This window comes from Dendropsophus ebraccatus, chromosome 9, assembly GCF_027789765.1.
Source record: "Dendropsophus ebraccatus isolate aDenEbr1 chromosome 9, aDenEbr1.pat, whole genome shotgun sequence".
NCBI classification, from domain to species: domain Eukaryota; kingdom Metazoa; phylum Chordata; class Amphibia; order Anura; family Hylidae; genus Dendropsophus; species Dendropsophus ebraccatus.
Window position 1 is genome coordinate 73,982,101 of NC_091462.1, and position 26,581 is coordinate 74,008,681.

Consider the following 26,581-nt stretch of genomic DNA (forward strand, 5'->3'; position numbering starts at 1 on the left):
AATAGGAACGTATATATACTTGTTACTGACGTGAAGGAGTTAAAATCGCTCCATTCCCAGGCTTATAACGCTTTTATCCTTTGGTCTACGGGGCTGTGTGAGGTGTCATTTTTTACGCCATGATCTGATTTTGCGCTTTTGATCGCTTTTTATTACAATTTTTCTACATTTGATGCAACCAAAAATACGAAATTTTGCACTTTGGGATTTTTTTGCGCTTACGCTGTTTACGGTGCGAGATCAGGAATGTGGTAAATTAATATTTTGGGGGATTATGCACACGGCGATACCAAACATGTTTATTTATTTATTTATAACATGGGAAACGGGGGGTAATTCAAACTTTTGTTAGGGGAGGGGGCTTTTTATAAAAAAAAAACCCAAAAAAACACTTTTTTTTTTATTTTACACTTATACTAGAAGTCCGCCTCGGGGACTTCTAGTGTATGCACACTGATCTCTCATTGAGATCTATGCAGTATAGTTATACTGCATAGATCTATGAGATCGTCACTCGATTGTTTTCGGCTGCTGCCATTATGGCGCAGACCCCAGCAAGTACCGGACACGTGGATCGCTTCTAATGGGCTAGTAATCGCTTCTAACCCAGCCCACTGAAGTGAGGGAGGACACTGACAGCTGCTGCTGATGATCAGTGTCTCCCTCCCCCCAGGTTACCTGTCTGCCCCCCTGCCCATGAACTCACCTGCAGCCCCCCACACTGTGCCCCAGCCCCCCTGGTGCTCACCTGTGGCCACCCATGCCCCCCCACAGTGCAGGCCACAGCTCACCCACGGCATTGCCCCTCGCAGCTCAACCGTGGCAGCCGCACATCCCCCTGCAGCTTAGCCATGCCCCCCACGGCAGATGCCTACCCTCGTAGCTCACCCGCATCGGCACCCCCCTGTGCAGCTCACCCGTGGCCGGCCCCTAACCCCCCCTCAGCTCACCCGCATGCGACCCCAACCCCCCTCACAGCTCATTCGCGCAAGACACCACCCCCCTTGCAGCTTGTCCGCGGCCAAGCCCCCCACTCCCCTTCAGCTCACCCACGGCCGCGCAACTAACTTAACTGCTATGTCGGTCCCTCAACTCTGCTATGTCGCTGCCTCAACTCTGCCATGTCGCTGCCTCAACTCTGCCATGTCGCTGCCTCAACTCTGCCATGTCATTGCCTCAAAATTTGTAACTATGGAATGGAAGTAGCTAGAAAGAAGGAAGATGGCTCAAAATACTAAGGGGGGCTTGTTGAGTAAGATTAGCTAGGTTTGGGAGCATTTTTTTTTTTTTTTAGCTCTTGGGGGAATACCCCTTTAATGGGCAGGTATTTTATTAGGTGGTCTGGTTCAAGCTTTGTTTTAGGGGTATTTTGGGGATTTCTGGGTATAGTCTGGGTTCTGTCCATATTTGTATTGGATAAAGAGGTCTGGGGTGGGGTTTGCATTTAACTAGGGGTTTAAGTTTGGGGACTGTTTATTTAGGTCTGGGGTCTATATTTATTTAAAGGGACTAGTCTGGGGTCTCTATTTCTTCAGGGGTCAGACCTGGCATCTGTATTTGTCTAGTCTGGTCTAGAGGTCTACTGGGTGCCATATTGCAATTTATTGGCCCTCTTTACACTTTTAGGCTATATTCACACACTGTATCAGTGTGTACTTAAGTACCGGCCAGATGATCCGTCCGGCCACAGAGCTCTGATGCGGGCGCATCAGCGTGTGACCGCATCAGAGCTTTCCATGGCACACAGTGAAGCAAGCGGACGGAGCCGCTCGCTTCACTGTGTGCACTGACAGGTCTTTCTGCGGCCGGAATTCACTAAATTGTCATTGTTTTCCGGCGCCGCACGGGATCCCGGCCGGAGGGCATATGATGTGTGTACGCTTCGGCCGGGATCCCATTGAACATAAGGCTGTGTCATACACTGCAAAACTATGGCCGTAGTTGTGCGGCGAGAACTACGGCTGTAGTTTTACATAGTGTGAACATAGCCTTAATCCTCTTCACCACTGGGTACCACCAGAGACCACCACATGTGTGATGTGTCAAAATGTTTTATGCAGCAGCACCCAGGAGTGTAGGGGACTACAAGCTCCCTTAGAAATGAGGCATGCAGGTATCAGCAGTTAATGTTAGTTTAGGGGATTGTTTTGTATTAACAATTGGACTTGGACCTGTGTTTCTATATGGGGTCTTCTCTTTGTGTATACGTAATGGGTCTGATTTGGGGTCAGTAATTATTCAGGGAGTTTAATCTGGTTCTCTATTTGTTTGGGGATCTGGTTTGGAGGTCAGTATATATTTAGGAGATGTGGAATGGGGTCTGTATTTAGTTTGTGGGTAAGTATTTCAGTGTTCTGTGTTCTGCACAGGCCTTTCTATTGTTGCACCAATCTCTAGTTAAGCAACATGACTGTGCTTATGTTAGCATTCAGCAGGGCACAGGGGAAAATCTTTAAGATATATTAATTTTACAGTATTTTAGTTGTCTGGGTCTGTACTTGTTCAAAACCCATAGACCTTAATTTACCCATCAGATGCCCATGAGGGACTGTGTCAAAGGTTTTTCCAAAATAGTGGTACACTTAACCCCCTATCCAGGATTCTACTCACCTCTTCATAAAAACTAGGTTGGTTTAACAGCTTCTATCCTTAGTAAAGCCATGCTGATTATCACATCATAATACTATTACCCACTACATATTCCTGGATGTAAAAGGAAGAGCCCGTGGAGCCTCATTGAAGAGTCTCGAAACACAATGACAAGAGAAAAACCAAGGCCAGGTATCCATCCACATACAGCTGTTTCGGGGTATTGCCCTCATCAGTGTGGAGCAGGATTATGGCTAGGTGGGAGCAATGCCTAGTAAAGCCATAAGAGAAACAGAACACTGATCTCAGGGAGACCAGCCAAACGATAACACTGCCAGCTGCTAGTGAAAGCGCTCAATGCAGTGAAATCCTAGGTGCATTGCCCCCTGGAAAACATGAATATGCAAAAGAAAGAACCAGTGGAGCCTCATTGAAGGGTCTCGAAATACAGGACTAGCCAGATATCCCTCTGGGAAGGACCCAGCCAAGGGGTGGCTCCTGTAAGAAAACCACCAAAACCACTATATTAAGTGGCCCTATAAGTCAATATAATGACAAGAGAAAAACCAAGGCCAGGTATCCATCCACATACATCTGTTTCGGGCTATTGCCCCTCATCAGTGTGAAGCAGGATTCTTGCTAGGTGGGAGCAATGCCTAGTAAAGCCATGAGAGAAACAGGGATGTAGTCCCTTAAAAGCCCCTCAAGTAGTTTCCCCACAATGGACATTAAGCTTACCAGTCTATAGTTACAGTTATAGTTTAAAGATTGGCACTACATTTGCCTTACACCAGACCAGTGAATATTTTGTACAAGGGTAAAGAAATTACAGAACTAGGTTCCCTAAGAACTCTGGGGTGTAATCCATCAGTACCTGGAGCTTTGCTTACATTCAGTTTATTTCATTTTTTTCTTTTATTAATAATTTATGTTTTATATATATATATATATATATATATATATATATATATAATATATATATATATATATATATATTATATATACTATATTATATTTATTTGAATGTATTTATTTGTACAAGGGTAAAGAAATTACAGAAAAATGCAACAGCTCACCGCAACAGCAAGATACAGACCCATTATAGACATGAAAATAGTTAAAAGCAGCCCCCCCAACTGCTAAAAAAACTCCCACAAAAATAATGAGTCTCTTGGTTACTATTTGCAAACAGTGTAAGCTGCCCCACCACGGTAAGGTGGGCTCATATCGAGGCAGACCCTACACTGTACTATTGCCTCTTCATGGCGTGTAATACGCCTATGCTCTGGGCATGCAAGATCCGTCTAATACCTGCAAAAATAATTGCACCACCTGGGTGGGACAGGTGGGGTGCACGACCAAATAGAGGCAGCCACCCCCACAACTGGAACACAGGGGAACAAAAAGGACAAAATTGGTCAACTCTCCTAGAACACCGTTCACACTAGCCAGGAGCACGTTGCTATGGCTGAAATTGCAAACACACAAAAACACAGAAAAATGCAACAGCTCACCGCAACAGCAAGATACAGACCCACCATAGGGAGTTTTTTTTAGCAGTTGGTGGGACTGCTTTTAACTATTTTCATGTCTATGGTGGGTCTGTATCTTGCTGTTGCGGTGAGCTGCTGCATTTTTCTGTGTTTTTGTGTGTTTGCAATTTCAGCCATAGCAACGTGCTCCTGCCTAGTGTGAACAGTGTTCTAGGAGAGTTGACCAATTTTGTCCTTTTTTCCCCTGTGTTCCAGTTGGGGGATCGGCTGCCTCTACTTGGTTGTGCACTCCACCTGTCCCACCCAGGTGGTGCAATTATTTTTGCAGGTATTAGACGGATCTTGCATGCCCAGAGCATAGGCGTATTACATGCCATGGAGAGTCAATAGTACAGTGTAGGGTCTGCCTCGATATGAGTCCACATTACCGTGGTGGGGCAGTTTACACTGTTTGCAAATAGTAACCAAGAGACTATTTTTGTGGGAGGTTTTTTTTAGCAGTTGGGGGGGCTGCTTTTAACTTTTTTCATGTCTATGGTGGGTCTGTATCTTGCTGTTGCGGTGAGCTGTTGCATTCGTCTGTGTTTTTGTGTGTTTGCAATTTCAGCCATAGCAATGTGCTCCTGCCTAGTGGGAACGGTGTTCTAGGAGAGCTGACCAATTTTGTCCTTTTTTTTTCCTGTGTAAAGAAATTACAGAACTGAGTTCAATAAAAACTCTGGGGTGCAATCCATCAGGTCTTGGAGCTTTGCTTACATTCAGTTTATTTAATTTATCTTGGACCATATGTATAGTAAGCCGGTTCAGTACATTACATGTTTTACCAGCACTTGCCCTGCCCACCTCAGCACTGGCCCCTCTCACCTTGCCTCCATCCTCTTCTTTTGAATATACAGCGCTGAAGAACCCATTCAGTAACCCATTCCCCAATAATTTACTCCCGGTCACCATTATTAAGGTGTCCTACTTGCTCTGACTTTTTTTTTTTTTATTTGAAGATTTTTTATTTATTTTTTTTTTGGGGGGGGGGGGGGGTCTTTTTCTATTTATGGCCACCTGCCTTTCATTGGAAATTTTTGCTGCTTTCATTACCTTTTTACGTATTTTTTTAAAGGCTACAGCTGACCCCTCTGATTTTTATTCTTTATTTGCTCCTTTTTCGTCAATTATAGCCCTTCTTACCTCGGTTGTAAGCCATGTTGGATTTGATTTTAATCGTTTATATTTGTTACCCATAAGAATAAATTTAGCAGTACAGTTGTTTTATGTGGATTTAAAGATTTTCCATTTATTAGCTTTATCAGTATGTGATAGCAGCTGCTTCCAGTCTATGCCCTAAAGTTCAGCCCTTAAAGTGACTCTGTACCCACAATCTGACCTTCCCAAACCGCTTGTACCTTCGGATAGTTGTTTTTAATCCAAGATCTGTCCAAGGGTCCGTTCGGTAGGTGATGCAGTTATTGTCCTAAGCAACTTTTAAAGCGACGCTGTACCCACAATCTGACATGGGCTGGATCGTTAGGCCATCTGTGCAATGTTCAGCATGGAGCAAATGTTCCAGTGGCATTCCTAATGATGAAGAGGGTGGGGAGGAGGGACGGAGGGGTGGTGCAAAGTTAGGGCACAGACACTCCCGTTTGGCACGGGCTGCAAGTTTAAAAGTTGTTTTTTAGGACAATAACTACATCACCTGCCAAACGGAGCCCAGGATCTTGAAGTAAAAGCAGCTATCCGAAGGTACAAGTAGTTTGGTGGGGAGGGGGGTCAGATTGTGGCTACAGAGTCGCTTTAAACTTGCAGCCCATGCCAAACGGGAGTATCTGTGCCCTAACTTTGCACCACCCCTCCGTCCCTCCTCCGCACCCTCTTCATCATTAGGAATGGCACTGGAACATTTTTTCCATGCTGAACATTGCACAGGTGCTTAACGATCCAGCCCATGTTCAGTATTCACACAGCTGACACAGGAGACAATCTGCCTGGAGCATTTCTAATGATGAGAAGGGTGGGGGGGGGTGTGCAAAGTTAGGGCATAGATACTCCCGTTGGGCACGGGGCTGCAAGTTTAAAAGTTGATTTTTAGGACAATAACTGCATTCGAAGGTAACCAGCTATCCGAAGGTACAAGTGGTTTGGGGGGGGGGGGTCAGATTGTTGGTACAAAGTCGCTTTAACTAAGGAAAATTGGCTTTTTTTAATTAAATGTTTTTGTGCCTTCAACATGTCTTTGTTTTCTACACTTCAAGCTACAAGTCACCCTCAACTCAATCTGTGACATACTGGGTGGGGGTTTTGGTTGGAGTGATTCGGAGGGAAGGGGGGCTGACATGATTCTGTGGCACAGAGCGGCACAATCAGCTGGGGGGGGGATGATTACAATGTCACACCTTCAGCTCTACTACATCTAGGGGGATTAGGTGGTGACTAAAGATGAGCGAACCTCGAGCATGCTTGAGTCCATCCGATCCCGAACTTTCGGCATTTGATTAGCGGTGGCTGCTGAAGTTGGCTAAAGCCCTAAGGCTATGTGGGAAAACATGGATATAGTCATTGGCTGTATCCATGTTTTCCAGACAACCTTAGAGCTTTATCCAAGTTCAGCAGCCGCCACTAATCAAATGCCGATCGTTCGGGTTCCGATGGATTTGAACCCGAATCTGGTTCGCTCATCTCTAGTGGTGACACATATAGCTATGCTACATCTGACATTCAACTCTGCTATGCCGTAACATGGAACACATGGGGTGATGTGATGCACATCAGTGAATAAAACAAACAGGGATGTAAAAACGGATGCAATCACGGATGGTTTTTCATGTATCACAGATTTAGTTGGCGGACTAAAATCACGGTCTTTAAAAATAATTGAACGTGTGAATGAGGCCTAAGTATACTTGGTGGCTATGATTAGCTTCTAAACCAAAAAGCCTTGATGCTGCTTTCTCAGATGGTCATAGTGAACCTGCCACTTAGATTTCCTCTAAATGGCCAACAAATTATTCATCTTATCAAGAGTTTTATTAGGCTTTCATAACAAGTAGTAACAAATAATGTAAAAATTAAGTTATGTTCATGTGTACATAGCTTCATAGAGGAGCAAACGACTCGCACTAAAACCCAGCAAAGTCCAACAAGCAGGTGAGTGGAGTTGTGTCAGTAATTATATAAGAAGATCCTGGTGTTCATGTGCATATTTCAGGCATATTACCCCCTAGCAGTCATATGGGAGGGGCATGTCTCTAAATAGTCAAGCAGGCTGTTATCATGCCTATTAACATTGTTCTAAGTAAAGCAAAAAAAACAAAAACATATATATATATATATATATATATATATATATATATATATATATATAAACACTGTATGTGTGTGTATTTCATCTATACATTCTTAATTAATTATATATTCACCTATAGCATGCTAAACAACATTTTATGCTGAATATCACTTTATAGAACCAGCTTATTCAGCAGGACTTTACAGTTCAGACATGAGAAATGATGCTCCTGCTTTCGATATTGTACAAATTGTTTTATGGCTCAAACAAAAATAGTTTTCTTTGTTCACACAAAAATATATAAAATACTACCAAAATACAGACGTAATTGCAACCATGGCTGTATTTTCAATATAATAATAATGTATTCCATGGAAATTAACCAGCAGTGCACACACAGCACAGAATTAACTGAAACCATCCAAATAATGGACATGTTCTGTTTATTTTCAGTCAGTGATATGGCCGTAGGCCATGACTACACAACATCTTTTTTTGCCATTTAACGGGCGTCTCTTGCAGTGAATTAATCTCTTGGCCCTGGGAGCCAGGGATAGAAGAGCATAGAGCATCTCCTGACTATATATATATATATATATATATATATATATATATATATTGGTGGGGGCCTGACCTAGATCGATGACAACTTTTGACATGTCTCTGCATTCTTCTAAATACAATAAAATAACTGAAAGATACAGAGGTGTCACTCACCGCATCGGGTCAAACATCGTCTTTATTGGAATCTTGGGGTATTTAGCATGGAAGGGGGAAGGTGGAAGGAGTACCCCAAGATTCCAATAAAGACGATGTTTGACACAGTTCGGTGAGTGCCACCTCTGTATCTTTCAGTTATTATACTGTGCAATTAGCTGCAATCTGTGTTGTGCACCGCCGCGGGTCCGCACGGCATCTTGGATACACCTGCAAGAGATTGTGCTGTGCTCTCCTTTCCGTATCTACAGTAGTGTCGGCTATCCACTGTCTCACTCACTCTTCTAAATACAATGTTTTTTCCTCTCATGTATTTAAAAGTCTAATTACTTTTTTTCTATGAATGGTATTTTCTACATATCTTTAAATAAATAAATTCATAAATTGAGAAAAAAAAGGTGATTAGGCTGGGTTCACACTATGTTTTTGCAATCCATTTTTTTCCATTTGTTTTTGCAAAAAAATGATGCATTTGTGTGCATCTGTTTTGATCCATTTCTTCTTTTCCATTATAAATAAAACGGATCAAAACGCAGCCGTTTTTTTTGTAATGTACACAAAAATAAGGTCAAGTACATTTTTGTGTAAGTTAAAAACAGGTTGCCTTTTGATCGTTTTTTAATAATGAAATCAATGGAAAAATGGATCAAAAGAGAGGCACACAATTGCAACCATTTTTCCATCCGTTTTTTGCAAAAACGTAGTGTGAACGCAGCCTTACTCTTTTTCGTATTATTGAACATTACTTTATGTTTACAGATCAGCAATCATTCAGTGTGCTAAACATAAAATAAAAAAGGGCATCATTTAAGGGTTAATACTTGTCCAGAATACTTTTTAGATACTGAGCACGAGGTACCAAAATTCATTGTTTCAAATGGCTGTATTAAAAATCACAGACACACTGTGGTGACCATATGGAAGGATAAAGAGAAAGGCCACCATATTAGGCAGTATGAATCCCTGACATCTTTCTTTTTTTGTTTCAGAGATTAGAGTATGGTCATATTCAGACGCTGTATGACACTGGCAGTTCTGTGACCCGGCTGGGTCATGGAACGGTCGATGTCAGATAAGATCATCCCAGCCGGCACTGCAGTACCGGCTGGATGATCTTTAGCGCCGCTGAGTTCTGATGCGGGCACATCCGTGCGCGCCTGCATGAGAATTCTCCATTGCACACAATGGAGTGTGTGGCAGGAGCCGCACGCTCCATAGTGTACACCCACAGGATCTTCTGCACCGCTAGGGATCCCAGCCAAAGGGTATACTATGGGTATACACTCCGGCAAGGATCCCTCAGAAGGCAGCACAATGTAAGGTTTGTATAAATCACGGCCGTTGTTCAAATCAGCAACACCGCCCGTGATTACGTTGTGTGATTGTGGCCTAACGGTGCATTTACACAGAGAGATTTATCAGACAGATCTTTGAAGCCAAAGCCTGGAACAGACTATAACCAATTCCAGTTCCCTTTAAAAGGACATGAAAAGCGCTATACATTAGGTACTGTCCAGTTCATCCGCAATGACTTAAAACATGGCTTTCTCTGCTGCTGAGGAGGCTGTCATCACCTCCATTGCGTCCAAGATTGCTGGCCATGCTAATGAAATTGGAGCAGAGACTCTGGAAAGGTAACGCCAACCTCTTTTATTCATCTCTACTCTAAGACAATGTGCTCTCTGACTCAATCTGCTCCTTATTTGGCATATATGAGATAATGAACACTACAGAATTGTGAATACCATCTCATGTATGCCAAATAGGAAGCAGATTGAGTCAGGGAGCATGTTGCTATGTCTGTGTGAATATGGACTAAAGGAGTTCAGTAAATGGACAGAAGAGTTCAGTAAATGGGAGTGCCAGTGTTTCTTTAACTGGCCACAGGAGTCCTACTTGTATGTTTTTTGTCTTGTGAATACGTTTTTCCACTGCGGTTTTTACCATTTAAGCACCTTATGATATTTCAAAGCTCACAGAAAGCGGTGTCTCTGGGTGTTTTGGAAATTAAAGGGGTTGTCCAGCTGCTGCATGTCCTGCAGCAAATGTTGCTTTATTTTCAGTCTGACACAGTGCTCTCTGCTGACATCTCTGTCCAAGACAGGAACAGTCCAGAGCAGCAGCAAACCCTCATAGAAAACCTCCCCTACTCTGGACAGTCCCTGTTTCGGCCAGAGATGTCAGCAGAGAGCACTGTGTCAGACTGAAAATAAGGCAACATTTCTTGCATGACATACAGCAGCTAATAAGTATTAGACTTGAGACTTTTTAATAGAAGTAAATTCCAAATATATATTTATTCTGACACCAGTTGATTTGAAAGAAAAAATATTTTCACTGAACAACCCCTTTAAGACTTCTAGCTTTGTGAGCTGATATTTATTGTAGCTGACAATTGCTCTCTCATGTATGCCATAAAATAAGCAGATTGAGTCAGAGAGCATGTTCCTATATGTGTGTGAATATCTTATATATCTAATAGATGTTCTTAAATATTCTCCAATATGTTATCAAATTTCATTGCTACATATATCATCACCATCCCATCTATCTATCTATCTATCTATCTATCTATCTATCTATCTATCTATCTATCTAGATTTTTATAATATTCTTAGTGACTGCACTGTTGATTTTTCCCTCAGGCTGTTCCTGAGCTTCCCTCAGACCAAGACCTACTTCAGCCACTTAAACCTGAGCCATGGCTCCAGTGATCTCAGCGCCCAAAGAGAAAAGATTGTGACTACCTTTGCCAATGCTGCCCAGCACCTGATGGTGCCCTGTCCACCCCAAGTGTCCCGCATGCCCAGAAGCTCATGGCTGACCCTGGAAACTTCAGGGTGAGTCTTTTATTCAAATTACATAAGGGAATATTTATAAAGTAAAGCTGGAGCAGTTGTCTATAGGCAACTTTGACATGTATGTTGTCTTTTTCCAGAAGATCTGGAATACACTTGATAGCCGTGAACAGATACTCTACCTATTTACCCTCTGCAACAGATTTAATACACTTCTACCAAAATTTTATTTTTACTATAATAATGTGCCCTATTGAAGTAAATGGGAAATTGGCAACACACCGTATAGAATAACTTATAATCATAAAAAAATTAACATGCTCAATACTTGTTTTAGATAATACGTCTCTGAGTAAAATACTATTTATAGCAAATTATATTATGAAGTTATTACTTTATTACCATGAGTCTGTAGTTAACAAATAGGTCTATATTCACTACAATGAGACAGGTAACCAGGGCCGGCTCCAGGTTTTTGTGGGCCCTTGGGCGAGAGAGCCTCAGCGGGCCCCTTTGTATAGCACACTTCGGGGCACACCTACCAAATAAAGTATGACAAAATACTGAAAAAAAAACCATAATCCAGTAACTCACAGGTGACGTCTTCTTTGATCTGAGGCGATCGCTCTCCGTTTCCTCTCCATCTTGCCCAGACCTCCATGATAATATCTTCAAGCTACAATTCATCTCTTCGGGACCTGTCAGACAAACATGTTAGGCTCCGCACATTTCCAGCCACTTCCTTCCCTTTTTCCTACCCATAGACTCCCATACAGTAGACTCCACTGTTTGGTGTCATGTGCAGTAAAGTAAGGAGGTTTGTAGGTCCTGTGCTGTGCCCCCCAAATAGTAATAATGTCCCAATGCTGTGCCCTCCATATAGTAAAGATGCCCTCTGCCCCCATAGTAATGTCCCCTGCTCCCCATAGTAATGTCCCCTGCTCTGTCCACATAGTAATGTCCTCTGCTCCCCATAGTAATGTCCCCTGCTCTGTCCACATAGTAATGCCCCCTGCTCTGTCCACATAGTAATGCCCCCTGCTCTGTCCACATAGTAATGTCCCCTGCTCCCCATAGTAATGTCCCCTGCTCTGTCCACATAGTAATGCCCCCTGCTCTGTCCACATAGTAATGTCCTCTGCTCCCCATAGTAATGTCCCCTGCTCTGTCCACATAGTAATGCCCCCTGCTCTGTCCACATAGTAATGTCCTCTGCTCCCCATAGTAATGTCCCCTGCTCTGTCCACATAGTAATGCCCCCTGCTCTGTCCACATAGTAATGTCCTCTGCTCCCCATAGTAATGTCCCCTGCTCCCCATAGTAATGTCCCCTGCTCTGTCCACATAGTAATGCCCCCTGCTCTGTCCACATAGTAATGTCCTCTGCTCCCCATAGTAATGTCCCCTGCTCTGTCCACATAGTAATGCCCCCTGCTATGTCCACATAGTAATGTCCTCTGCTCCCCATAGTAATGTCCCCTGCTCTGTCCACATAGTAATGCCCCCTGCCCCCATAGAAATGCCCCCTGCTCTCCCTCAACACAAGAAAATAAAAAAATAAAACCATACTCACTAATCCGGGGCAGGGGACGGGTCCTCATTACATGAGGTATACCGTGGGGAACTACAACTCCCAGCATGTCCAGCCTGTTATTATGGGAGATCAGAGGACATCACAGGAGGAGGTATAAGAGGAGGACTACAACTCCCAGCATGGACAGCCTGTTATTATGAGAGATCAGAGGCCATTACAGGAGGAGGTATAAGAGGAGGACTACAACTCCCAGGATGGACAGCCTGTTATTATGGGAGATCAGAGGCCATTACAGGAGGAGGTATAAGAGGAGGACTACAACTCACAGCATACAGAAAGAAGGTATAAGTGAGCCCCGACCCCTCATGTCACATGACAATGATCACAGGTCCTTCATCCATATGCAGCCTCTCCCGTTCTCAGCCCCGCCCCCTTATGACGTCACCACAGGTCCTTCCCCATTGCTTTGCAGCAAACACAGCAGGTCCTTCTAGCACCCCCCCCCCCCCCCCACACACACACACACACACACCCGGACTCAGGGTCGGCAGCACCCTCCCCCCCCCAGGTGTCCGGAGGTTGGTGATGAGGCGGGCGTCTGGCTCACTGCTCGGCCAAGTGTCGTGGGCCCCAGCACTTGCCCGAGTATGCCGGGTGTTGACGCCGACCCTGCAGGTAACAGTTATAATACCATAAAATGAATAGTGATTGCATAATTCCTGATGCTATTTTGTAGCTGCTGTCCCACTCCATCCAGGTGACTCTGGCTGTCCACTTCCCCGGTGACTTCAACGCTGTCGCTCAGGCTGCCTGGGACAAGTTCCTGTCTGCTGTCTCCTCCGTCCTGGTGTCCAAACACAGATACACTGGGCTCAATGTGATAAATAATTGTTAACCATTCAGTAAAATATATTCAATCATTTCTGGCTCTCTGTGTTGATTACTACACTTTATGACAAATAGGAATTATCATTTATATAAATACATATATGTACAGATGGGCGAATTTTCCCTACAAATGATGCGAACTGCATTTTTATCTCGACAATCTGCTTATCAGCCAACTGCCTTTGAATTTTTTTGTGCCACTCCACTCCAGGTGCCTGGAAAAGCTGAATCCAGTCCTGGGAAACTTCATACAGGTCTGGATCCAGATTTTCCAGGCTCCCAGGGCGGAGCAGCACAGACTTCAAAGGCAGCTGCCTGATAAGCAGATTGCTAAGTTTACAAAGCCATTCACTTCATTTGTAGTGTAAATTCACTCATCTCTACACATATATAAGGCATGTGGGTCAGTTTGGGGCTCTGTATTTGTTTAGGGAGTATCAATAAGGAGTCTAGTTTGGGGGTTTGTGGTTCTTTAAGAGTTCTAGCTGTAACGCCTGGAGTAGTGGATCCACTGGACCGTCACCAGCGATGGCACTAACCTCACCAGGGAGCGGAGTCTAAGGGGCCGCTGGTTTTCACCAGAGCCCGCCGCAAGGCGGGATGGACTTGCTGCGGCAGGCGACCCCCAGGTCGCTACCCCTGGCTTGGTTGCTGGTGACGGCAGGCGAGGCGTGGCAGGAGCAGTAGGCAGGAGAAGGTACTGGCAATGGTCTGTAGGTGAGACCGCACGTGACAGGCTGAACACAGGAACTAAGGTGTAACGGGGAAGCAGGAACCAGGAACAAGGAGAGGGGACCAGGTAGCGGACAGGAATCAGGAACAAGGACTAAGGACCAGGTAGCGGACAGGAATCAGGAACAACAGGGAGCTGGGCCAAACGCTATGGGAAGCATGTAGAGGCTCCAACACCTGCAGTGGGGCAGGGCTGGAATTTATAGGGAGTGATTGTGTGCATGACCAATTAGGAGCGCACTGCCCCTTTAAATCTGAGACAGCCGGCACGCGCGCGCCCTAGGAGGCGGGGACGCGCGCGCCGGCCGGCACAGCGACGGACAGGAGCGTGGAGAGGTGAGGCGCCCCCCGGGGCCGAAGTAACAGCAGCGCCGGGTCCCTGCCTAGGGACACCGGCTGCTGCATGGGGAAGAGAGGAGTCGCGGCGGCGGCCCGGAGCACGGGACGCCGCCACGGCCGTGACACTAGCCTGGGGTCTATGTACTGTATTGGGTATGTTAAAGGAGAATTCCAGCCAAAATTTATTTTTTATATGTTATTACTGATGGAAAGTTATACAATTTTCTAATGTACATTAATTATGGGAAATGCTCATATACTGCTATTTCCCTTAAATTAGTGTATCAGGAAGTGTTAGAATTATCTCTGAAGCAGTGACGTCACGACAAATGGTGTAATTCCTATGGAGTGTCCAGCAGGGGGCACACTATATATAGAGGTCAATGAGGTCATTGACTTCTATATATAGTGCGCCCCTGCTGGACACTCCATTGGAATTACAATGGTTGTATCTAAATGTAATATACAGTGTTTTTGATTGAATACATTTATGAAATACTTTGGGGAGCAAGTGTCCTTGCTCCCCAAAGTATTCCATAAATTTAAGCAATCAGTACATAACAGTAAGCCCGCCGAACCGCCGCCACCCGCCCGCCGCTACCGAACGCCCGCCACTCTGGACTACTGAACTACTACTCTCCCCACCTGCTCATAGCATGCACAGGTGATGGGAGAGTAGTAGCTGGGTTTTATCTCCTAGATCGCCGCCGCCGCTGATGCTGCCATGCAGGGGGAGCCGCTGATCACTGCAGCCATCATCCCCCTCCTGCTGCTTCCTTACTCTATCTCAGCGATATAATCCGGCTACTACTCTCCCATCACCTGCGCCTGCTATGAGCAGGTGGGGAGAGTAGTAGTCGAGATCGCCGCTGCTGCTGATGCCGCGCAGGGGAGCCGCTCATCACTGCAGCCATCATCCCCCTCCGCTCCCCCCTCCTGCTGCTTCCTTACACTATCTGATGGCTGACTCCCCGCCCGGATGCCGCTCTCCGATCACACGTGCCAGCGGACGGGCGGGGAGTCAGCCATCAGGTGTAAGGAAGCAGCAGGAGGGGGGAGCGGAGGGGGATGATGGCTGCAGTGATGAGCGGCTCCCCCTGCACGGCAGCATCAGCGGTGGCGGCGATCTAGGAGATATAATTCCGCTACTACTCTCCCATCACCTGTGCATGCTATGAGCAGGTGGGGAGAGTAGTAGTTCAGTAGTCCAGAGCGGGGGGTGGGCGGCGGCGGTTCGGCGGGCTTACTGTTATGTACTGATTGCTTACAAAGTATTTCATAAATGTATTCAATCAAAAACACTGTATATTACATTTACATACACATCCATTGTAATTCCAATGGAGTGTCCAGCAGGGGCGCACTATATATAGAAGTCAATGGTACTCATTGACTTCTATATATAGTGCGCCCCCTGCTGGACACTCCATAGGAATTACACCATTCGTCGTGACGTCACTGCTTCAGAGATAATTCTAACACTTCCTGATACACTAAATTAAGGGAAATAGCAGTATATGAGCATTTTCCATAATTAATGTACATTAGAAAATTGTATAACTTTCCATCAGTAATACCATATAAAAAATTAATTTTGGCCGGACTTCTCCTTTAAAGAGCTGGAATTTAAAAGAATTGTGTGTTCTGGGGTCTGTATTTATTTAGAAGGTCTGGTTATGTACTTGTATAGAGAGTCTGTAGTAGCTGAAGGAGTCTAGTTTGGGCTTTGTATTTCTTTAAATAGTCAAGGGTCTGTACACATTAAACAGGTCTGTTTGGGGGCAACTATTTATTAAGGGGGTACTGGGAAGGCATTGTATTTCTTTATGGAATGTAGTCTGGGTTCTGTATATATTTTAGAGGTTCTAAATAGGGATGGTCCGAACCGAGTTCGGTTCGGGTTCGTACGAACCTGAACTCTCGGTAATGATTCCCGCTGTCTGCCCGCTCCGTGCAGAGGGCAGATCCAGCGGGAGGACCGCCTGGAAAACTGGGATACAGCCATAGCCATAGGCTGTATCCCAGTTTTCCAGGCGGTCCTCCCGCTGTATCCACCCGCTCCACGGAGCGGGCAGACAGCGGGAATCTGATACCGAGCGTACGGGTTCATACGAACCCGAACCTAGGAGGGTTCGGACCATCCCTAGTTCTAAATAAATGTAGAAGGTCTTATTTAAGCTGTGTACTGGCTAAAGAGGTCTGGGTTTTGCATTTTACTAGGGAGTTTGGTTTAGGGTTGGTTTATTAAAGTGACTGTACCACCAGGCCCAGTCTGAAGCACTGGAGGCGGGCTGACCCACCCTTAGTGGGAGGAAACCCTAGCCCCTCTTTGATAGGGTTCCATTGATTCTAATGGAGTCACGTCATGGAGGGGCTGGGGTTTCTTCCCACTGGGGGTGGGTTGGCCCGCCTCCAGTGCTTCAGCCAGGGCCTGGTGGTACAGTCACTTTAAGATCTGGAGTCTGTATTTATTTAAAGAGATTGTCCAGGAGTCTATATTTCTTTAGGCGGTCAGACCTGGCATCTGTATTTGTTTAGTCTAGTCATGGGTTTGCTGTGTGCCACACTGTAACTTAGTATACCTTCCCTAGTCTTTCAAGCCTCTTTATACTTGGGTATTACCACAGACAATGGGGGAGATTTATTTATATTCATTTTTCAAAGACTCTAAGGGTGGAATCTGATTGGTTGCTAGGGGCAACTGAGCCATTTGTACTTTACACCAGTTTGATGAATATCCCCCAATGTCTTAATGGGTCAAAATGTTTCATGTGGCAAGACCTAGGAGTGTATAAGGTCTAATAATGAGGACAGATGGGTATCAGCAGTTTGTGTTAGTTTTAAAGGGATTCTTTGTATTAACAATTTGACTGAGTTCAGTGTTTCTGGGGTCTGCTTCTTTTGTATGTAATATATTATGTAAAGGATCTGGTTTTGGCTCAGTATTAGGGTATTTGATCTGGGTCTCTTTGTTAATAGATCTGGTTTGGATGTCTGTATTTAGGAGATATGGCATAGTCTGTATTTATTATTGGAATCTGCTCTAGGGTCTGTATTTAGTTTGTGAGTCTGTATTTTTTTTAGGACTGTTTTGCTCAGGATTTTCTATTCGTGCATCTATCTGGTTAAGCATCATGACCGTTTGTGCTTCTTTTAGCATTCAACAGGGTTCAGGGGACAATTTTAAGGTATGTTAAAGATGTTGTCTGGCTGGGGATGGGTGAAAACAATACCATCTGCAGTGTCCCAGAACAGAAGATTTGCTCTTAACTGTATGTCTGCACCTGTATTCTGACTGTTCTTGTTCTGGAAAGGTAATGCCACTGCAAACTGGTTATGTTGTGTCACCCCCTCAGTGTTCAAGTCTGGTATTTTCTCCTATTTTACTATATATATTCATTTACCTGGTATTCAATGGTGTGGTGATGCAATTGGCTTGGTGTCACGTGAATTTCCCGGCTGCCATAGTAACCCCAATAGCCGTAAAGCTTTGGCTGGGGTTAATTTAATCACTTCCTGTCTACCTCAGACCTTCTCTCCACCTTCAGGGGAGAAGGATGTGTGCTCTGCTGCTCCTTAGGGAGAAGGCCGCAACCCTGCAGTACCCGCTTCAGTGCTGTCCAGAAGTATTCCCGTCCAGTCGGGGCCCTCCAGATTCTCATACTCACTAAAGATCTGGGTGTCGTTCTCCAACCACTACTCCTCTCATCATTCATTCTCATCAATAGCAAGTATTCAGTTCAATCCATTGTTTCTGAACCCTGGCATTGGTCTAGTTATTGGTGCCTTGACTAGGAGCAACAAAGAATTGCTTGGGCCCCGCATGGTCAGGACCCCGTGGGTTAGTCAGCTCCCCTTGTGCTAATACCGTGACCTAACATCTGACAACTGGCTACCCGGGTGTTCCTGACTACTACTACCCTCAGCGGGAAGCCCCAGCGCACATCCACCTACCTCCTTAGCTCCAGCTGCATTCAGTTGCTCTGGGCCCTCGGTGTGTGGCCACTTGCTGGTGTTTAGATGTGGCGTCTCAGGCCCGCTCAGCCATTCACATCTCAACACCCAGAGGTGGCCACACACCAGGGGATTGGAGCAACAGAAGGTGAGTGGAATGCAGGCAGCAGCGCTGAAGCCATGGAGGTAATTGTATTTGGGGTTTTTTCCACCCAGTTTTGTGCACAAAACTATTTGATTTCAGTTGTTCCTGTGAAGGATGGAGCAAATGATAATACTCAGTGTATGCAGGAAAATTCTACGTGTGGGGATGCAGGGGGCCTCTAATCTGGTTGTCAGTGTCCACATCACCAGCACCACTTTTACATTAGAAACCTTGGGCTCTATTACACCACACAATTATCAGCCGCACTTGGCGATATGGGCGATAATCGTTCATGTTAGCTAATAGCTCATGTTAAAAGACCATGATCAGCCGACATTCACAATGTCATCTGATCATGGTCTTTCAAAAATCATGATAATAGCGAACGTCTGCTGCACGTCGCTCCGTCTAATAAGAGTGGTTGCTGCTGCTGACTTCAGTAAGCAAGGCATTGGTCGGGCAGTAGTCTCTGTCGCCCAAGAGCCCACAAAAACCTAGAGCCACAGTGCATGAACTATGTATAGAGAACGAAGCAGCACTCACCAATTTTATTACTGTAAAATCCACAAGTTTAATTCCACCTCCAAAAAGATTCAAAGCAGCAGCTCAGCACATAATGCATATAGGACATAGCAACAGCGATTTCACATAGCACATGCAGTGGCGTAGCCACCGTGGTCGCGGGGGTCGCCGCCGCGACCGGGCCCGCCACAAGGGGGGCCCGCGGGGCCCCCCGATCAATCACTCTTGTGACCGCAAGCATTGTTTTGCTTGCGGTCACAAGAGTCCGGCTCCGTCTTTCCCCGGCTTCTGCGCGGCTGCCGGGGGTGTCGCGTCTTACCCCCGGCAGCGCGCGCATCCCAGAACTCCCTGCGCGCCTTGGGCCCTGACTTCCGGTTTCCGGCGCGCAGGGAGTTCTGGGATGCGCGCGCTGCCGGGGATAAGACGCGACACCCCCGGCAGCCGCGCAGCAGTCGGGGACAGACCGAAGGCGAAGGAGTGAGGATCAACGTGGGAGCGCGATGTCAGGTGAGTTAAGTTTTGTTTTTTTATCAGCCTGTACGGGTGGGGGGAAAGAGGGGGACATCTATGAGGGTGGGGGGAAAGGAGGGGGCCATCTATGAGGGTGGGGGGAAAGGAGGGGGGCATCTATGAGGGTGGGGGGAAAGGAGGGGGCCATCTATGAGGGTGGGGGGAAAGGAGGGGGCCATCTATGAGGGTGGGGGGAAAGAGGGGGACATCTATGAGGGTGGGGGGAAAGAGGGGGACATCTATGAGGGTGGGGGGAAAGGAGGGGGCCATCTATGAGGGTGGGGGGAAAGGAGGGGGCCATCTATGAGGGTGGGGGGAAAGGAGGGGGCCATCTATGAGGGGGGGGGGAAAGGAGGGGGCCATCTATGAGGGTGGGGGGAAAGGAGGGGGCCATCTATGAGGGTGGGGGGAAAGGAGGGGGCCATCTATGAGGGGGGGGGGAAAGGAGGGGGCCATCTATGAGGGTGGGGGGAAAGGAGGGGGCCATCTATGAGGGTGGGGGGAAAGGAGGGGGCCATCTATGAGGGTGGGGGGAAAGGAGGGGGCCATCTATGAGGGTGGGGGGAAAGGAGGGGGCCATCTATGAGGGTGGGGGGAAAGGAGGGGGCCATCTATGAGGGTGGGGGGAAAGGAGGGGGCCATCTATGAGGGTGGGGGGAAAGGAGGGGGCCATCTATGAGGGTGGGGGGAAAGGAGGGGGCCATCTATGAGGGTGGGGGGAAAGGAGGGGGCCATCTATGAGGGTGGGGGGAAAGGAGGGGGGGGCATCTATGAGGGTGGGGGGGAAGGAGGGGGGCATTTATGAGGGTGGGGGGAAAGGAGGGGGCCATCTATGAGGGTGGGGGGGGGGGAAAGGGGACCATCTATAAGGGAGGGAGGAAGGGGACCATCTATAAAGGGAGGGAGGAAGGGGACCATCTATAAAGGGAGGGAGGAAGGGGACCATCTATAAAGGGGGGGGAAGGGGACCATCTATAAAGGGGGGGAAAGGGGACCATCTATAAGGGAGGGGGGGAAAGGGGACCATCTATAAGGGAGGGGGGGGGGAAGGGGACCATCTATAAGGGAGGGGGGGGGAAGGGGACCATCTATAAGGGAGGGGGGGGGGGAAGGGGACCATCTATAAGGGAGGGTGGGGGGAGAGGGGGCCATTCATAAGGGAGGGTGGGGGGAGAGGGGACCATCCATAAGGGAGGGTGAGGAGAGAGGGGGCCATCTATAAGGGAGGGGGTAGAGGGGGCCATCTATAAGGGAGGGGGTAGAGGGGGCCATCTATAAGGGAGGGGGTAGAGGAGGCCATCTATTTGGGGGGGCAACATAGGGGGAGAGGGAATACACAGAGGGGGGCATATATTATTAGGAGGTCACATAGAGTCAGGGCTACCCACTAAATGAGGGTGTAAAGGGGACAATACAGATGTGCAGTGTGTATATAGATGAGGATGGTGCCAGAGTGAGGAGACTAATATGTCTGTCTGGCAGATTCTGTGGATTCGTGGCTCGGAGAAGTTCTCATAACGGCCCAGGACGGATGGAGAAGATGATGAAAAGGAAAGAACTCCGATCAGAAAAGACGTCTCCTGTGAGTCACCTGATATAACTGCAGTGTAATGTATATGGTGTATAGAGCCTGTGTAGAGCTGGGGCCACCTCTATATGACTGGATGAGGTGATTTAGTATACTGGATTTGGTCAGTAACAATATGGTGGTGATGGTAGTGGTTGTGGTGTGGCGGTAATGTTTCCTCCCTATATACTGGTATTACTGGTAATATTGGTCTCAGTATACAGGATTTGGTCGGTAACAGTATGGCAGTAATAGGTAATATCTGTCTTGGTGTGTGTGTGTGTGTGTGTGTGTATGTGTATATATGTATATATATATATATATATATATATATATATATATATACAGTGGTACCTTGGTTTAAGAGTAACTTCGTTTAAGAGCGTTTTGGTTGAAGAGCTCACAGTGTTTCAAAATTGTGACTTGGTTTAAGAGCATTGCTTTGGTTTAAGAACTTCCTGTATTGGGTGGGAGCGCGAGTGGAGAAGGGGCATGGCCTGCATAGCGGGGTCTACAGCACTGTACTCTAAACACCTTCCAAATCATAGCAGATCCCCTTCAGGCTGGGGCTTACATCAGGGGACAGGACTGTGGAGGTAATCTCTCCATAGCTGTAACCCCTCTCTCCCCGGACAGAGAGTGCTGCATGTATGTGCCCACATCTGCCCTGCTCATTCCTTCATACTCCCTGCAGTCTCTGTCCACCCTTGTGTTTCCCATCCTCTTCATTACTGTACAGTACAGAATAATAAATATATTTGGGGTGTGGAACCAATTGTCTGCATTTACATGATTTCTTATAGGAAAATTTGCTTTGGTTTAAGAGTGGATTTGGATTACAAGCACGGTCCTGGAACGAATTATGCTCATAATCCAAGGCACCACTGTGTATATATATAATATATATATATACACACACACACAACAATAGCATCACTTGGTCGTGAAAGGAGGGGGGGGGGGGGCCCAAGTTGGCCTCTCGCACCAGGGCCCAGGAGACATTAGCTACGCCCCTGAGCACATGCTTTGTTGATCCTCAAAACAGCACAAAACAGCTGTGTGTACTGTCCTGGCCTGCTACTTTGAATCTTTTTGGTGACAGAATAAAATGTGGATTTTACAGTATGATTGGTGAATGCTGCTTTATCTCTGGAAATAAGAGTCTTTGGAGACTGATTAGGAGTTGAGCACCCCCTTGTGCTATATGCTGGAAAGTTTCTCAGTGACTATATGCAGAGCACATGGCAAGTGGAAAGTGCTGACCCACTTATCTTCTTCTGGATCTGGTATATATAGAAGACCAACCTGAATAGACTGTGACTTAAGTGCATTGGCCGAACAAATGATTCAGTTTGCAAGATGACCCGTAAAGAGGAAGGAAACCTATCTAGGGTTGTAATTGTTGCAAAACCCCCCCCCCCCCCAAAAAAAAAGTAAACCACCAAAAATGTACACACTGAACTAAAAAGCAGAAAACAGGATACTACTTTATCTAATTACAAAAATAATAGAAAGATAGAAAACAATAGGACACATGCACAAAAAGTGTGGCATAGTCTGCATAGGTTAAATAACCATTACAATTATGTAAGAATTTACTGAACCCATCCTAAGCTAATAGTAATATACAAACAATATACAGTGGTACCTTGGTTTAAGAGTAACTTGGTTTTGCAAGAAGAGCTCACAGTTTTTCAAAATTGTGACTTGGTTTAAGAGCATTGCTTTGGTTTAAGAGCTCCTGGTATTGGGTGGGAGCGTGAGTGGGGGAGGGGCATGGCCTGCATAGCGGGGTCTGCAGCATAGTACTCTGACTCAGGAAGTCTCTCTCACCTTCCAATTTATAGCAGATCCACTTCAGGCTGGGGCTTGCATCAGGGGACAGGACTGTGGGGGTAATCTTTTTATAGCTTTTACCCCTCTCTCTCCGGACAGAGAGTGCTGCTATACTGTGTCCACATCTGCCCTGCTCATTCCTTCATGCTCCCTGCAGTCCTTGTGTTTCCCATCCTCTCCATTCCTGCTATAATGTACTTGCACTCACACTCAGCTATACACACTGCTGCTATAATGTGCTTGCACTCACACTCAGCTATACACACTGCTGCTATAATGTGCTTGCACTCACACTCAGCTATACACACTGCTGCTATAATGTGCTTGCACTCACACTCAGCTATACACACTGCTGCTATAATGATTATAAAATGATTTTTGGGGTGTGGAACCAATTGTCTACATTTCAATGATTTCTTATGGGAAAATTTGCTTTGGTATAAGAGTGGATTTGGATTACAAGCACGGTCCCGGAACGAATTATGCTCGTAATCCAAGGCACCACTGTAATACAAATCACTCGTAATACAAATCACTCTTAAACCAAAGCAAATTTTCCCATAAGAAATTAAGAAATTATTTAAATGCAGACAAATGGTTCCACACCCCTATATATATATATATATATATATATATATATATATATATATATATGTGTGTGTGTGTGTGTGTGTGTGTGTGTGTGTGTGTGTGTGTGTATATATATATAATATAATGTATGTATATATTTGAATAAGGTAAAACAAATGAAACAAACATATTATAGATTAATGTAGAGTATAGCAATCAGTATGTGGAGTATAATGTATAGTAAGTGCATAAGAATGAAAACGCAGCAGCAGTTTGTAGATACAGGAAGGCGCTGTAGATCCCCAAAATGCAGGGGTGTAGTACAAGAGGCTAGAATAGAGAAGCACGGCTGCTGTCAGAGGTCTATGTGGTCACATGACAGCAATGGGGAAAGGGTGTGTGTTCAGCATGGACCAATCAGGAAGTGAGATTCACAGAGTTGGGCAGGAGGAAAGTGACAAAAACCTTTCTATACAGCAATGTGAATGGCTGAGTATGAGTGCATGCACATTATAGCAACAGTGTGTATAGCTGAGTGTGAGTGAGGCACATTATAGCAGGAATGGAGAGGATGGGAAACACAAGGACTGACAGAGACTGCAGGAAGGAATGAGCAGAGTATAGGGTGAGCACAGTATAGCAACCTTCTCTGTCCAGGGAGAGAGGGGGTACAGCTATAAAGAGATTACCTCCACAGTTCTGTCCTCTGATGCAAGCCCCAGCTTGAAGTGGATCTGCTATGATTTGGAAGGTGAGGGAGACTTCCTGGGTCAGAGTACGGTGCTGTAGACCCCGCTATGCAGACCATGCCCCTCCCCCACTTCCACTCCCACCCAGTACAGGGAGCTCTTAAACCAAAGCAATGCTCTTAAACCAAGTTACAATTTTGAAAAACTGTGAGCTCTTCTTGCAAAACGCTCTCAATCAAAGTTACTTTTAAACCAAGGTACCACTGTACTTAATGATATTTGAATTCCATTTATATATGCTGCTTATTCATGTACTACAGTTAAAATGAATATATTAAATGGTACATTACTATTTATTTGGGTGTATGAATGTTGCATTTATTATGTGTATTTCAACTTAAAGGGGTTGTCCAGCAAAAATCTTTTTCTTTCAAATCAACTGATGTCAGGAAGTTATTTAGACTCGTAATTTACTTCCATTAAATATATCTCATGTCTACCCATAGTCATTAGCAGGAAATGTTTTATTTTCAGTCTGACACTGCTCTCTGCTGACATCTCTGGCCAAGACAGGAACTCTGTCTCGGTTTTCTATTCAGGGGCCCGCTTCCTGGTCTGAGTGGGGACCCAGGTTGTGATGTGTTAGCCCTGCTCAGCCAGTCAGCTGCCAAAGCGGGGTCCCTTCTCTGCCACTGAATGATAATACAACAGATGACAGTATGAAGTGGCAAATAAGTTGTCCTTTTATATCCATATTCTTGCTGCAATATTTCAGTTCCTCCATGGAACTTCTTTTTAGAAAATGTGAGTTATATAGCCAAAAATATTAATAGCCATGGTGCATGTGTTACTTTGAGTCGCCTTTATAAGATGTAGGTAATCATATTTGTTACACGCAAATACAGCCATAATATTTTCAGGAGTGATTGTATATTTGGTGAGTGGTCTCCTCCCTCTCTATGTATTTCAATTAGGCTTACACATATGTATTGGATTATTAGTTATATCCATTTAACATGTTGTCTTTTGTGCACTGGGACGTATGTATGTATCTATACGTGTGTGTGTGTGTGTGTGTGTGTATATATATTAAATATATATATATATATATATATATATATATATTCTAGAGAGAGAACAAATGCAATGATGCAGCACTCCATTGTAGTTTCAGTTGAGATTTTTCACAATATACTCCACCGTATTTCACTGTATGGCTATGTTCACACTACATTTACCAGTGTTAAACTGTCGGCCGCCGGCCTGCATTCAGCTCGTTCCTGCAGTTTTTTTTTTTTTTTTTTTACAATTGACTTACGGATTGAATTTCAGTTCTAAAGAATGTGTGTTAAAATAACAATGTGTGTATATAGCAGACGGCATTGCATTGACTTCAATGCAATGCCGCCCCTGCAGTAAAGAACGGACGATAATTCCATTGCCATCGGTGTCCGTTCTTTACTAAAAAATAACGTTGTGTGTTCATAGCCTGTTCGAGTGCTACACCATTGTATTCACTGGTTATTGTGAACCATAATTGAGGTTTGGATGCCTGCACCATCTTTCTTCTTTGCTACATAGTACTGTAATTTGTGGTATATGTATGGATGTAGGTTGTCGCCGTCATCATATTTTTTTTTTTTTACATGAATAGACCAGTGCCGACGCCAGGGCAACGGTGCCTAGATCCTTTTTTTTTGAACCGCCGCCCGGGGCCAGTCTATTACCGAGCACCAGCTGGGCATGAAGCACTGCAGGTGGGCCGGCCGCCCCCCAGTGTGACTATCTCCCCTCCCCTCTGTGACGCGGCTCCATTGATTCTAATGAAACTGTGTCAGAGTAGAGTACTTACATATTTACTTACATACTCTATATATGTAGGTAAGTGCATTGTTATGAAAACCAGAAATAGTATCTGTGAAAAAAAACAATATTTTAACATATAATGTACTTTATCATATAATGATTAGAATAAAAAATCTCAAATCAATAACTTATCTGGACTTATAGAGGGTACAAAAATGATTATTATTTATTGATTCCAGAGGGGTTTACATACAGAATGTAACATACAATAGTTACAGAGAAAGCTAGAAGGACTATTTATTTCCTCAAAACCAAGGGCTCATACAAATATAGTAAAGTTATGACAGCCATAATGCAGAGATGCAAAAAATTTTGTTAATTGTCCTATAGGCCAAATATATCCTAGTCTACAAAGAGTTAATGGAATCACTCACATTACAGGTGAGATGAATTCACATATAGAATATGGAATGCTATAGACCTGACCGGCTATCACAGGCGTCTCTCAGACTAAACACTGCTATAGATACATGTATATAGCTTGTTCATGGAAACTAAGGACAATTAGTATTATTACAGTCCTATGCAGCTGCAGGGACACTATATCAATAAGGTG

General features: G+C 45.2%; 1 pseudogene; it reads left to right on the top strand.

Moving 5' to 3' along the window:
- The first annotated feature begins 9,615 nt into the window (after positions 1 to 9,615).
- LOC138801794 (hemoglobin subunit alpha-5-like) lies at positions 9,616 to 13,302 on the top strand (annotated as a pseudogene).
- Positions 13,303 to 26,581: the final 13,279 nt, after the last annotated feature.